The 12,392-nt window shown below is 35.0% G+C and overlaps 1 protein-coding gene across 9 annotated transcripts in view; it reads left to right on the top strand.

Annotated features, from left to right (window-relative positions):
- Positions 1–12,392, top strand: part of EHBP1 (EH domain binding protein 1) — a 340,487-nt gene that overhangs the window by 253,193 nt on the left and 74,902 nt on the right. The gene's annotated exons all lie outside the window — the stretch shown is intronic.

The raw sequence follows: 12,392 nt of genomic DNA, 5'->3' as shown, positions 1-12,392 counted from the left end.
ATGATGCCTACCATTTATTGAATAGCTGCCATTTAATGCAGGCTCTATAATGGATGGGGGTTTTTTTGTTTGTTTGTTTTTATAAGATTTTATTTATTTATTTGACAGAGATCACAAGTAGGTAGAGAGGCAGGCAGAGGGAGAAGGGGGAAGCAGGCTCCCTGCCGAGCAGAGTCTGATGTGATGCGGGGCTCGATCTCAGGTTCCCAAAATCATGACCTGAGCCGAAGGCAGAAGCTTAACCCACTGAGCCATCCAGGTGCCCCTATAATGATGTTTTATATAATTTTTATTTTACCTAACTCCATGAAATAGATGTTCAACTACTTTCCAGATAAGAAAACTGAGACTGATAGGTAAAGTGATTTGTACAAAGTTGCAGAATTAGTAAACGATGAATCCAGGGTTTGAACTTGAGCTGTCTCAGACTATAGAATCAGTGCTCTTCTCTATCATATACTGCCATCTCTAAATTAAACCACATTTTTAGAGGTGCCGGATGATTCAGTCAATTAAGTGGCTGCCTTCAGCTCAGGTCATGTTCCCATCGGGCTGCACATCGAGCTCCCTGCTCAGCTGGCAGCCTGGTTCTCCCTCTCCCTCTGCCATTCACCCTCCTTGTGCTCTCTCCCTGTCTTTCTCCCTGTCAAAATAAATAAATAAAAATTTTAAAACTAAATAAAAATAAAAAATTTTAAAACCCCACATTTTTATATATATTTTTGTGTAGTGCTTCACAAATAATAATGAATACATGATAATTGAAGCCCATAAATTTAAGGGAACAGATTCTTCATGAATCTGAAAACTATGACATTCTGCCTTACCATCAAACTCACATCTACAAAACTGCATGCTCTTTTTTTAATTAAAATTTTATTTTTTCAGAGCAGTTTTAGGTTCACAGCAGAATTGAGGGGAAGGTACAGAGATTTCCCATATATAGCTTGCACCTACACATGCATGGCCTCTCCTCTTAATGACATCCCACATCAGAGTGATACGTTTTTTAGACACTGACACATCATAATCACTCAAAGTCCATAGCTTACATCATGGTTCCATCTTGGCGTTTTACATCCTGAGAGTTTGGACAAATGTGTAATGAAATGTATCCATCATTATGGATTTTTCTAAGAATTTTCTATTGCACCTTCCACCACTCCCAAGCCCTGCAACCTAATTTCACTATCTCTATAATTTTGCCTTTTTCAGAATGTCATAGAGTTGGAATCATAGAGTTTATAGCCTTTTCTGATTGTCTTCCTTCACCTAGTAATATGCATTTAAGGTTCTTCCATGTTTTTCACCGCTAGAAAGATCATTTGTTTTTGTGCTGAATAATATTCCCTTGTCTGGATGTACCACAGCTTTTACATTCACCTACTAAAGGACATCTTGTTTGCTTCCAGTTTTGGATGATTATTAATAAAGCTGCTGTAATCATTCATGTGCAGGTGTTTGTGTGGTCATAAGTTTTTAACTTCTTTGGGTAATTACCAGGAAGTGTGATTGCTATATCTTATGGTAGGAGTATGTTTACTTTCATAAGAAATTGCCAAACTGTCTTCCGAAATCTCTGTCCCATCTTGTATTCCCACAAGTAGTGTGTGAGAGTTCTTGTGGTCCTCCACATCTTCACTGAGTGTTGTGTGTTGGCGGTGTTCCAGATATTGGCCGTTCTGATAGGTGTTTAGTGGTATCTAATTGTTTTAATTTACATTTCCCTGATGACAAATGATATGGAGCATCTTTTCATATGCATAATTGCAATCTGTAAATCTTCCTTTGGGGAGGTGTCTATAAGGGTCATTGATCCATTTTTTAATCAGGTTGGTTGCTTTTTTAATGTTGAGTTTCAGTAGTTCTTTGTGTATTTTGGATATAGTCTTTTATCAGATGTGTCTGTTGCAAATTGAGTGTTCCTACTGATTAACATAGAATAGCTCTTCATTTATTTAGTTCTTCTTTGATTTCCTTATATTCCTCATATAGATCTTATATATATTTTGTTAGATTTCATTAATGTGAATAGATTTTGTTCTTAATTTCAAATTCCACTTGTTCACTGCTGGTATATAGGAAAGCAGTTGTCTTTTGAATATTAACATTATATCCTACAGCCTTGTTATAATTGCTTTTTAGTTTCAGGAGATTCTTTTTTCCCAATTCTTTCAGATTTTCTATATAGGTGATCATGTCATCTGTGATCAGACACTTATTTCCTCCTTTCCATGCACATGTTTAAACATTCCTTTCAGGTACAAGCTTAATAACCTCTGACCTTGAGCAGTGTTTTTCACACGACAAGTTTTTACACAATAATGTGATACAAAAGCAGTTTAATGGCCTGCAGTAATTATTTTATTTTTGATGAAAAGGAATATAATAGAATTAAATAAAGATCTCAGAATTCATCACAATAGTAAGCATACTATTTTTGTCTGAAACTTCCTTTAGTTATGTGGACATATGTGCTTCCTCAATCTTGATATAAAACATATTTTACAAACAAAAAAGACGGTATTTTTAAGCTGTAGTTCATGATAAAAATGAGAAACCCAAAAATCGTGGGCCATCTTTGAAGTTCTGTAACGTCTATGCCAACCCTTTCAATGCCTAGCCATATGTTAGATCATCGATTTGTTGGTCATTTGTCAGATATTTATTAACTGTCTGAACTGAGTATATTCATGGTGACAGAAAAGGTTAAGCTTCTTCCATTTTGGAGTTTATATTATGGTGGGAAGAGACAGATAATAATAAACAACTAGAGTGTGAAAACTGTGTGGCCTAGTAAAGGATAATTTAAATAAGTGAGGGCTTGAGTGATTTGAGGAGGGGGCATTTGAACTAAGATTTGATGGGTGAAAAGGATCCAGTCAAGTGAAGAACCACAGGAGGAATTATCTCTTTAAAAAGAAAGTTATTTGGGGGATGCCTGGGTGGGTCAGTCAGTTAAGATCAGTTTCTTGATTTCTTATTGGGTCATGATCTCAGAGTTCTGAGATCAAGTCCGTCATTGGGCTCAGTGCTGGATGTGGAGCCTGCTGAAGATTCTCTCTCTCCCTCTCTTAAAAAAAAATTTTTTTTTAAGTTATTTTGTTGACGCTATATTTTATTTGTGATAAACTTTGTTTCATAATTATTTCAGGCTCTAAAAATTATGGAGAATGTATATAGCTCTATATTTTTCCAGTGTGTTGATTTTAAATTCAGAATACCTGAGATTTAAATGATCGCCAAGTAGATTTTTTTAAAACCAGTTACTTTACCTATGTGTGAATTTTACATATATAAATAATAATCATTGAATGTTTACTGAGCACTTGCTATTTATCAAGCAGGATTCTAAGTGGTTTAACATGGATTTTCTCATTTAATCTCCACAATAATTGTATGAGTTAAGTGTTATCATCTCTATTTTACAGTTGAGAAAACTGACAAATTAATGAATTGCCCATGGTGACACAGTTAAAAGTAACAGAGCCAAGAATTGAACCTAGACATTTTGATTTCAGAGACTTTGTCTCTAAAGCATTGTGTTGTATTTCCTTCTTTATTTTTCTGACATCCTTGTGGAATAGAAATAGAAATAGATACTATTGTTTTATCTTTTATATTAAGATTAAGAAAATGAGTTGGGAAAGAATGTTTAAATTTACCTAGGGTTGTAGACAGTGACACATGAGGCTTAGAATTCAAGTATCCTGACTTTTTAAAAAGGTGGTGTTTAGTGTTTCATTTGGTTCAGACTTTTAACAAATATTTTATGAGTCATCCCTTTTGTTTAAGGCACCAGTAATCTATACTCTGTATTTTTCAAGTAAAACTTTAAAACTTTTGTTTAAATTATACTAGTGTGAGGGCCACCTGGGTGGCTCAGTGTGTTAAAGCCCCTGTCTTTGATATCTTTAAAAATAAAGTACATGTGGGGCACCTGTGTGGCTCAGTGGGTTGAGCCTCTGCTTTTGGCTCAGGTCATGATCCCAGGGTCCTGGGATAGAGCCCTGCATTAGGCTCTCTGCTCAGTGGGAAGCCTGCTTCCTCCTCTCTCTCTGCCTGCCTCTCTGCCTACTTGTGATCTCTGTCTGTCAAATAAATAAATAAAATCTTAAAAATAAATAATACTAGCGTGAATTCAACATTGAAATTATTATTTTTATTTTATTTTTTTTAAAGATTCTATTCACCCATCTGACAGAGAGAGATCACAGGTAGATAGAGAGGCAGGCAGAGAGAGAGAGAGAGAGAGGAAAGCAGGCTCCCTGCTGAGCAGAGAGCCCGATGCGGGACTCGATCCCAGGACCCGAGATCATGACCCGAGCCGAAGGCAGCGGCTTAACCCACTGAGCCACCCAGGCGCCCCATCAACATTGAAATTATTAAAACATCTCTCTTCTTAAAATTTTATTTTTACGTAATCTCTACACCCAACATGAGATTCAAACTCATGACCCCGATATCAGGAGTTGCATGATCTACTGACTGAGACAGGCACCCCAAGATATCTTTTTTTTTTTTTTTTTTGAGATTTTATTTATTTATTTGGCAGAGGGAGAGAGCACAAGCAGGTGGAATGGCAGGCAGAGGTAGAGGGAGAAGCAGGCTCTCCCCTGAGCAGGGAGCCTGATGTGGAGCTCGATTCCAGGACCCTGGGATCATGACCTGAGCCGAAGGCAACCGCTTACCCCACTGAGCCACCCAAGTGCCCCTCCCCCAAACATCTGTTATTCTGTGTTGTGACATCTTACCATATCTGTAAAATATATAACTTGGATTTTAAGAAACATGATGCTGGTGATATTTTATTGATGACTCTTTTATATTGCTGGTCTCATGTAACTTGCCACACTTTTCTGGAAAGAAATGTTCATTCCCCTTTACCCAGTAATTCTATTAACAAAATTTACTCAGTAATTCTATCGGTATGCAAGTTTTCATCAAATGCTATTTGTAATAGCAAAAACTGAAAAATGGTAATTTTGCAAAATAGAAGAATGATCAAATAAATTATAACATAAATATACTTGTTATGTAGCCATTTAAACTTGTCTATACAATAATGTCTTAAAAGAATATTGAAAGGACATAGGAGAATGCTCATAATGTCATTTTGTATAAAAGGAAGGCTGTAAAATATATATGGCATATAAACTTCATTTTGAAATGACAGAGACTTTTTTTATATGCATTGAAAAGGACAGAAAGGAAAATCATCAAAATAGTAGCAGTATTTCTCTGTAGGGGGTAGTATAACAAATGGCTTTTATGGGATTTTTTTTCCCTTTTATTCTTTCAGTTTTAAAAATATGACATGTTAAGATAATTATTTTATCTTTTTATCTTTTATCTTTTTTATCTTTTATCTTTTTTTATCTTATTTTTTTATCTTTTATCTAGGGAAATTTTTGGTACCCAAAAGAAGTATTTTTAGCACATTATTTTCTTAGTGTACCCAAGTCAACTTGACTTCAGTATTTCTAAGATAAATGTATGTATATGTGTGTGTTAAGAAGAGAGACATAGTAAGAGCTCTTCACTTCTACAGTTGAAGATACTAACTTGTGCCTCTGTGTGGAATAAATGGCAGATTTAATAAATAGCAGTCCTGTTCACACTGAGAAGACAAAAATTTCTTAATGACTACTCTTTGTGATTGATGAGTAATAATCATGGTATCTCATAAAATATCTCATTGTTTCTTGGACTACCACCAATGTGCCTTGGGTTGTGTATTCATTTATTGTTATAGTAGTTGTTTTTCCCAGAAAGAGCAGCTCCATCCTGCATGGTTAGCTGGCTACATGCCACGCTGGTAACTCTGTTGCATTTGTTTCTCACTTACCCAAGGTTGTATCCTATTGCAAGTGAAACCATGCTTTAAACAGTCCCCAAAATATTTTCTTTACCATTCCTCTTTCTGGTTATCTTTTGCTACATAAAAAATTCATCTTACTGGCATGAAACAGCCACTGATTATGCTCACAGATTTGTGATTTAGGCATTAGAATAGGATACTGTGGGAATGGCTTATTTCTGTTCCACGGTGTCTGACACTGGGTTTTGGCGAGGACCTCTGCTAGACCATCAGTTGGAATACCTACACGTAGCCTCTCCATATTTTTTCTCCACTTGGGCTAGTTGCAGCTTCCTCACAGCATGGTGGCTGAGTCTATGAGCAAATGTTCCAAAAGAATAAGGTAGACATGCATGGCATTCTGATCTGTCTTTAAAAGTCATGTTGCATCACTTTGCTACACTGGTGGCCTAAGCAGACACAAAGTTCTACCCAGTTTTAAATACCAGAGACATAGACTCACACCACTGAGTCTATGAAAAAAAATCCCATAGACTCACACACTGAGAGGAGTGTCAAAGTTGTGGTGTAGCAAGAGTATGTGGTATAGGAGATAGTGTTGCAGCCTCTTCTCAGTTATAGTTTAAACTCCTATTTGGGGTGCCTGGTTGACTCAGTCAGTTAAGCATCTGACTCTTGATTTCAGCTCAGGTCATGATCTCAGGGTCATGAGATTGAGCCCAGCGTTGGGTTCCTCTCTCCCTTTCCCCCTCCAAAACCTGTCCCAGTAAAATAAAATAAAAAATAAATTCTGTTTTAAAACTTTCTTGTGTGTTCTACTGTAGCTCATTTTTCAGATAAGCCAAGCCCTGTGTAGATGTGTTATGAAGAGAATCAAATTTCATGAAGTAATAGTGTATTTTGTGACTGTTATTCTAGTTTTGACACTTGATACTCTGTTAGGCTTATAGCTTATACTAATGAAATGATGTAAAAAAGAGAATATAAAATGGCAGATCAGTCTGGTTTCACAAATACAGAAATTAGATCTTCCTGTTGCTTTTTAGATTTTTCAGTTTAGTATGCAGTTTGATGCCAGGTTGATATATTTTTCCAAGGACATAATAGTTTTCTTAATTTGATCATTTTCTTTATAATTTCTGATAGCTCTTGTACATACAGATTAGAATTATTTGGCAATACTGTCCATATTTTCAAAAACTAGTATAGCCAACTTGGGACACAAAAGAAAAAGGGAAAATCCTCAGTTTCATCGTTGGAGCAACTGAATGTGAGTTAAGTGATACTAGAACTGGAAAATGCTTAATTTCTCTAAATCTGTTTTTCCATTTTTAAATGAAAGCAAAATTCTTTATTTATTTTTTTTTTCTTGTGTGACATTCAAATTAATAGGTGTCCACGGTGAAGGGGGTAAGGGAACCATGACTAATGCCTTTCCCACTTCAGTGTCAGCATCTCTTTCACTCTGAAGAGATCAAAAGACTTCTGGTAAATAAAAAGAAGGTCTAACTGAAAAAAAAAAGCTGGCATCTAATTTAGTGAACTCACTGCTACTATTTTCATGTATTTATGTGTTTTTAATTTGTACCTTAATTTACAGTGCTTATTTTAAATTTTTTTGTAAATTATCTTGCCCATCATAATGTATATACCACTGTACCAAAAGTCGAGTTGCTGGAGGGGAGAGATATACCTGCTGCTACCCATTCCTTTTTGTGTTTTTAGTTTACCTGAGAATTTCTATGAGTTTAAAAAAAAAAAAAAAAAGTGGTACCCAGGAGTATTTATTAAGTATTGATTTATTATTAAGTATTGAATAAATGAGACATTGACCTTACATCTTTAAGAGTTCACTGAAGAGCTTACTGTCCCATACTGAAGATTGACTCCACACTGATTTAGGACTTTGTCAGTAAATTCTATCTTTTCTCCTTCTGAACTCTGCTTCTTCTCTTCTCTTCTCTTCTTTCTTTTAAGAGAGAGAGCATGAGTGAGTGGGGGGAGGGAGAGAGAATCTTAAGCAGGCTCCATGCCCAGCGCCGAGCCCAATGTGGGCCTTGATGTCATGACCTGAGATCATGACCTGAGCTGAAATGAAGAGTTGGTTGCTTAACAGACTGAGACATCCAGGCGCCCCTCAACTCATTTCTATAAAAGTAACCTAGGACCTTCTGATAAATACCAAGAAGAATGAGAAGAGCTATTTTAATAATTGGTGTTGGAGTACTTGATGCATATAGTGTATGGGACAGTGTCCATGTACTGAGTATAGGTTACCTCCTTTTCTTTTAAGACTTTTGTATCTAATTCTGAGCTGAGAGAAAGTGAGAATTTACTGAGGATTCAGAGAAATAAAGGCCTGAAAGCAAATATCTACATAAATGGAAAGACAGGCTTATAAAATATTAAAGAAGAGAAAAATGGGAAGTAGTGTAAGTACTAATTTGAGTATAGGAAAGCTCAAATCTTTCTGGTAACTCCTGCTTACCAAGGGAATAAACTTCCCACCTTCGCAGAATGGCCTTATACAAAGGTCCTTGCAAATCATGTTCCCTCCCTTTCTATCCTTATCTCCCCGCCCCCCCCCCCCATCCACAGTCTCTGCCCACTAAGATGGCAGCAGAGAGAATGTTGCATAGTTTTCAATTCCTTCATTAAGCATTGGCTGTTCTCTCCCTGAAATGCCCCTCTTTCCTTGTTAGTTTCCACTGAAATACGTCTTCTAGGAGTATCTGTATCAGGACTCCTACCAGTAAAGCTTATTCTCCTTCCTCTATCTTTTTCTAGTATGCTGTACATATCTCTCTCATTGCATTTATCCCATACCGTTATCTAATTACACATCTTTCTCCCACTCGGCTGTGAGCTCTTCACCGTACAAAAACCTGATATTCCTATCACCAAGTTGTAAGTAAATGTTCATTCAATGAATAAATGAAGGAAATAAAGACAGGCTATTTTTTATATTTTCTCAGTGTCAACTAATAAAAATATGAGCTTAAACATGAAAAATCTGGGTTACTATAGGGAGTTTCTTGGTAATAAAAGTTTGTAAACAGGGAAGATGGCTCTCTGTGAGTCTTTAAAGCAGAATTGATTATCAGTAAGCAGAACAGTGTCCATCCCTGTTTATTGAGTCAGTTACAGAGGTGACATTGGCCACCTTGGAACTTAAAGTTCCCCATATCATCCATTTCTTACTTTTTTGAATCCTACATTGTGATACCTTTCTTTGTTGTTATGACGTGTATACACCAAATCCTTACACACATCTGTCCTTCCCATATGCTGGGACCTCTGATTAGAGTTCAGCTCCCAACTCCACCTTGAAGCACACCACTCTACCAAACATTCCCTCTTATATAAATTAGTATAGCTTTAGGCTGGAAGGCTGGGAAGCAATTTCTAAGACACTGAAAACAACTCTTGGTAACATTATCTGATGCATCCTTATGTACAGACTCTACTTAAATTATACTCAGGAAAGATTCAAGCTTTAAAGTGATTTATTTTAAATGGCAACTCACAAACACAGATATTATAAACCTTTTAATTTTACTTAATTTTTAATTACTTAATTTTAATTTTATTTACTTAAATTTTAATTTTACTTAATTTTTGTCATGACCTGTATTGCATCTTTTTATTTGCTAAGCTTGCTTGCTAAGCTAGCACATATTGTATTTAGATCTCTTTTAGTAGTTTATATGATTCATTTGTGCATCTGTTTCTTTAGGTGTTCATTTAACTTGTTTCAGGTGTTTTCCTGAAATTATTTTTCTATGGAAAACATGTCATTGCTCTGAATCACTATGAATTGTATTTTTTTGCTTCCTATTCCTATTGTTCTGTGAAGATTTTCTTATGTTACATTTGATTAATGCAGATTTTAGGTATGATATTTGTTTTGTTCATGGTTTTTCATATGCACTTAAAATAATTTTTTTCAAAGTACAACTTGAGTTTGGCAAGTTTGATAGTCTAGCCATTATATAATCCAAAGGAACTACCTTCATTAAAAAGTATATTTAGGGGGCACCTGGGTGGCTCAGTGGTTTAAGCCTCTGCCTTCAGCTCAGGTCATGATCTCAGGGTCCTGGGATCGAGTCCCACATCCGGCTCACTGCTCAGCGGGGAGCCTGCTTCCTCCTCTCTCTCTGCCTGCCTCTCTGCCTGCTTGTGATCTCTGTCTGTCAAATAAATAAATAAAATCTTAAAAAAAAAAGTATATTTAAACACACTCTGAGAAAAATCTAATAGTTTTTTTAAGAAAAAAAATCGCTTTTCTATTATTTTTCATTATTCTATTTCCCCAAACACTCTCTTCCCAAGAAATGCACAAGTAGAATTTAATAATTTAGTCTATTTCAGACTCTTCTGCTTGATATTTTGCATTTCATTGCTTTTTTAAAAAATGCATTTAATAAATCCATTACTTTTAATAATGCTCATATAATTATATAGATCACTGAAGGAGGTGTTTGCAGTTATGTGTTAAGGTTAGGGTCAGTATACTCCAAGAATCCTGCTGCTCACAGTCTTTGAAATTGTTAGGATATTTGTGAAGCACTTCAAACATATCAGAAGAATGATGCCATATAAGTTTAATTTTTACTTTTATGTTTTTAAGAAAGAATAAAATCAATTTTATAAGTAAAAATCTAAAAAGAATTGGGGTAATTCTTTAATTTATAAATATGTTTTGTTTTTAGTTTTTTGAGCTATAAATTACGTAGCAAAAGAAAATGGTTTACAGATACTTGTTGGTCCCCAGAAGTTGTTGCTTTGTTTTGGTTTTTTTTTTTTTAAAGAAAAATCAGAAAAGAATGACATTGTTATAAAACAGACTTAAAGTTTTTTCCTGAATTTTAATCTGCAAGGATAATGAGTGAGTCATTACAATCAACTGGGGTAGGAGCACATCCTCACGTAATAGGATCAAACTGGAAGATATTAGCAAGTCCTAAAAGGTTTGCAGGAATATTTGAATCCTCTAAGGAAAACTGTACGTGGGAAAGGAATTTCAGTTTGGTCAGTCTTTAGTTAACTGTAAGGACCAGTAATAAAAAAAAAAAAAGAAAGAAAAAAAGAAATACAGTGACCTTTTTTATTTTTCCTGCTGGTCTTTCGTAATGAATCTAAAAGGCTTATTTGGTGAGACCCAAAAGAATGCAAGCTGCTCTTCTGTGAGTTAAACCTTTAACAGGTATTTCATTGCTGTGAAGAGGTAGGACATTAACCTTGTACTTTTGATGTTAATTGGAAAATATTGATTTTAATGGAAATAGTCTGTCATTCTGATAATTGTAGCAGATTTAGATAAGATCATGAGATCTTTTCCAGATAATAGAAGAAGCAGTTACCATCCAATTGGTAAAAAACACTAACCATCATTTTGGTAATCCTTGAAGATAGAAACTTTTTGCATAGTTTTTATGTTTATGTGTATCCTAAATATGTACCATCATAAAAATGTATATGATAGAAGATTATATTCTGTGTTTATGAACACTGGCTATATTACAATGAAATGGCTAGGCTCTAGGAATTAAGCTTGAAAATTAAGATCAAGCTAAAAGTTTTATTTTTCCAAATTACACATATTATCAATTCTGTTACTAGGAAGAAGTAGTTAACTTTGGATTTGTAATTTTAAAAGAACATCAGATATTACAGAAAGAAATCTAAACCCTTTAATAGTATATGGAGTGAAAACTTTGTCTTAGAGATTTTTATTCTCTATATGAGCTGGAATGTCTATACCCAGGACACTAAGATGAAAATGTATTCCTTATTTCTTACTCCAGCACAATTGACAGAAGATTTAATGTACATAATCCGTTTCAGACCAGTAAGATACTTTAAATGTATAGCTAATCTTTTTTACAGTTGCATTTTATAGGAGAAGAATGCCAGTGTACTTCTGTGTTCGGTATAAATGCCTCCGTACAAGGCAGTGGTTTTTATTCATTATGATTTAAATAATAGTTTATCTATTATATCTAAATTTAAGTTGATTTGAAGTCTGCTATCTTAACAATGGCTACTAGACTTCTTAGAAAACATATTGTTAGCTTGCTAGCATATCTTCAAAGTCACACAAAACACCATCATTGTTAAGAGAGAAAAAAAAAACTCAAGCATCTTTTCTATTATGTGGCCAAAAATGCCTGGCCTCAAAAGTCTTATTTATTTGAGATTGCTGTGAATTCATAAAGCTAAGGCTAGATGTCTTAGCATCAGGAACACTCCTTTTATGCAACTGTTAATGGCCGTAGACATTTTCCATATGGCTCTTCAGTGCAGTGTTGAACATCCCAGGTTGATATCACCATTACTAAGAGCTGTATTTTATATTGCCTATTCTGTTATTGCTCAGCATGCATGAGGGTAGAGTTTAAATCTTCATTCGTTTCATTTTTTTTAATGTTTCTTTTGTTCTCCTTATCATGTTCTGGCTTTCTCAAGGACATATGCCTTGAACGAAAAGTCACATGTGCATTACTAATTGTATGCCATTGTATTTACAATTCCTAGTGGTGGCACTGTGAAGCTACTAATTCCTTTGCTT

The sequence above is a fragment of the Meles meles genome, chromosome 15 (assembly GCF_922984935.1).
Source record: "Meles meles chromosome 15, mMelMel3.1 paternal haplotype, whole genome shotgun sequence".
Classification (NCBI taxonomy): domain Eukaryota; kingdom Metazoa; phylum Chordata; class Mammalia; order Carnivora; family Mustelidae; genus Meles; species Meles meles.
This window is presented reverse-complemented; position numbering and strand designations above follow the sequence as displayed.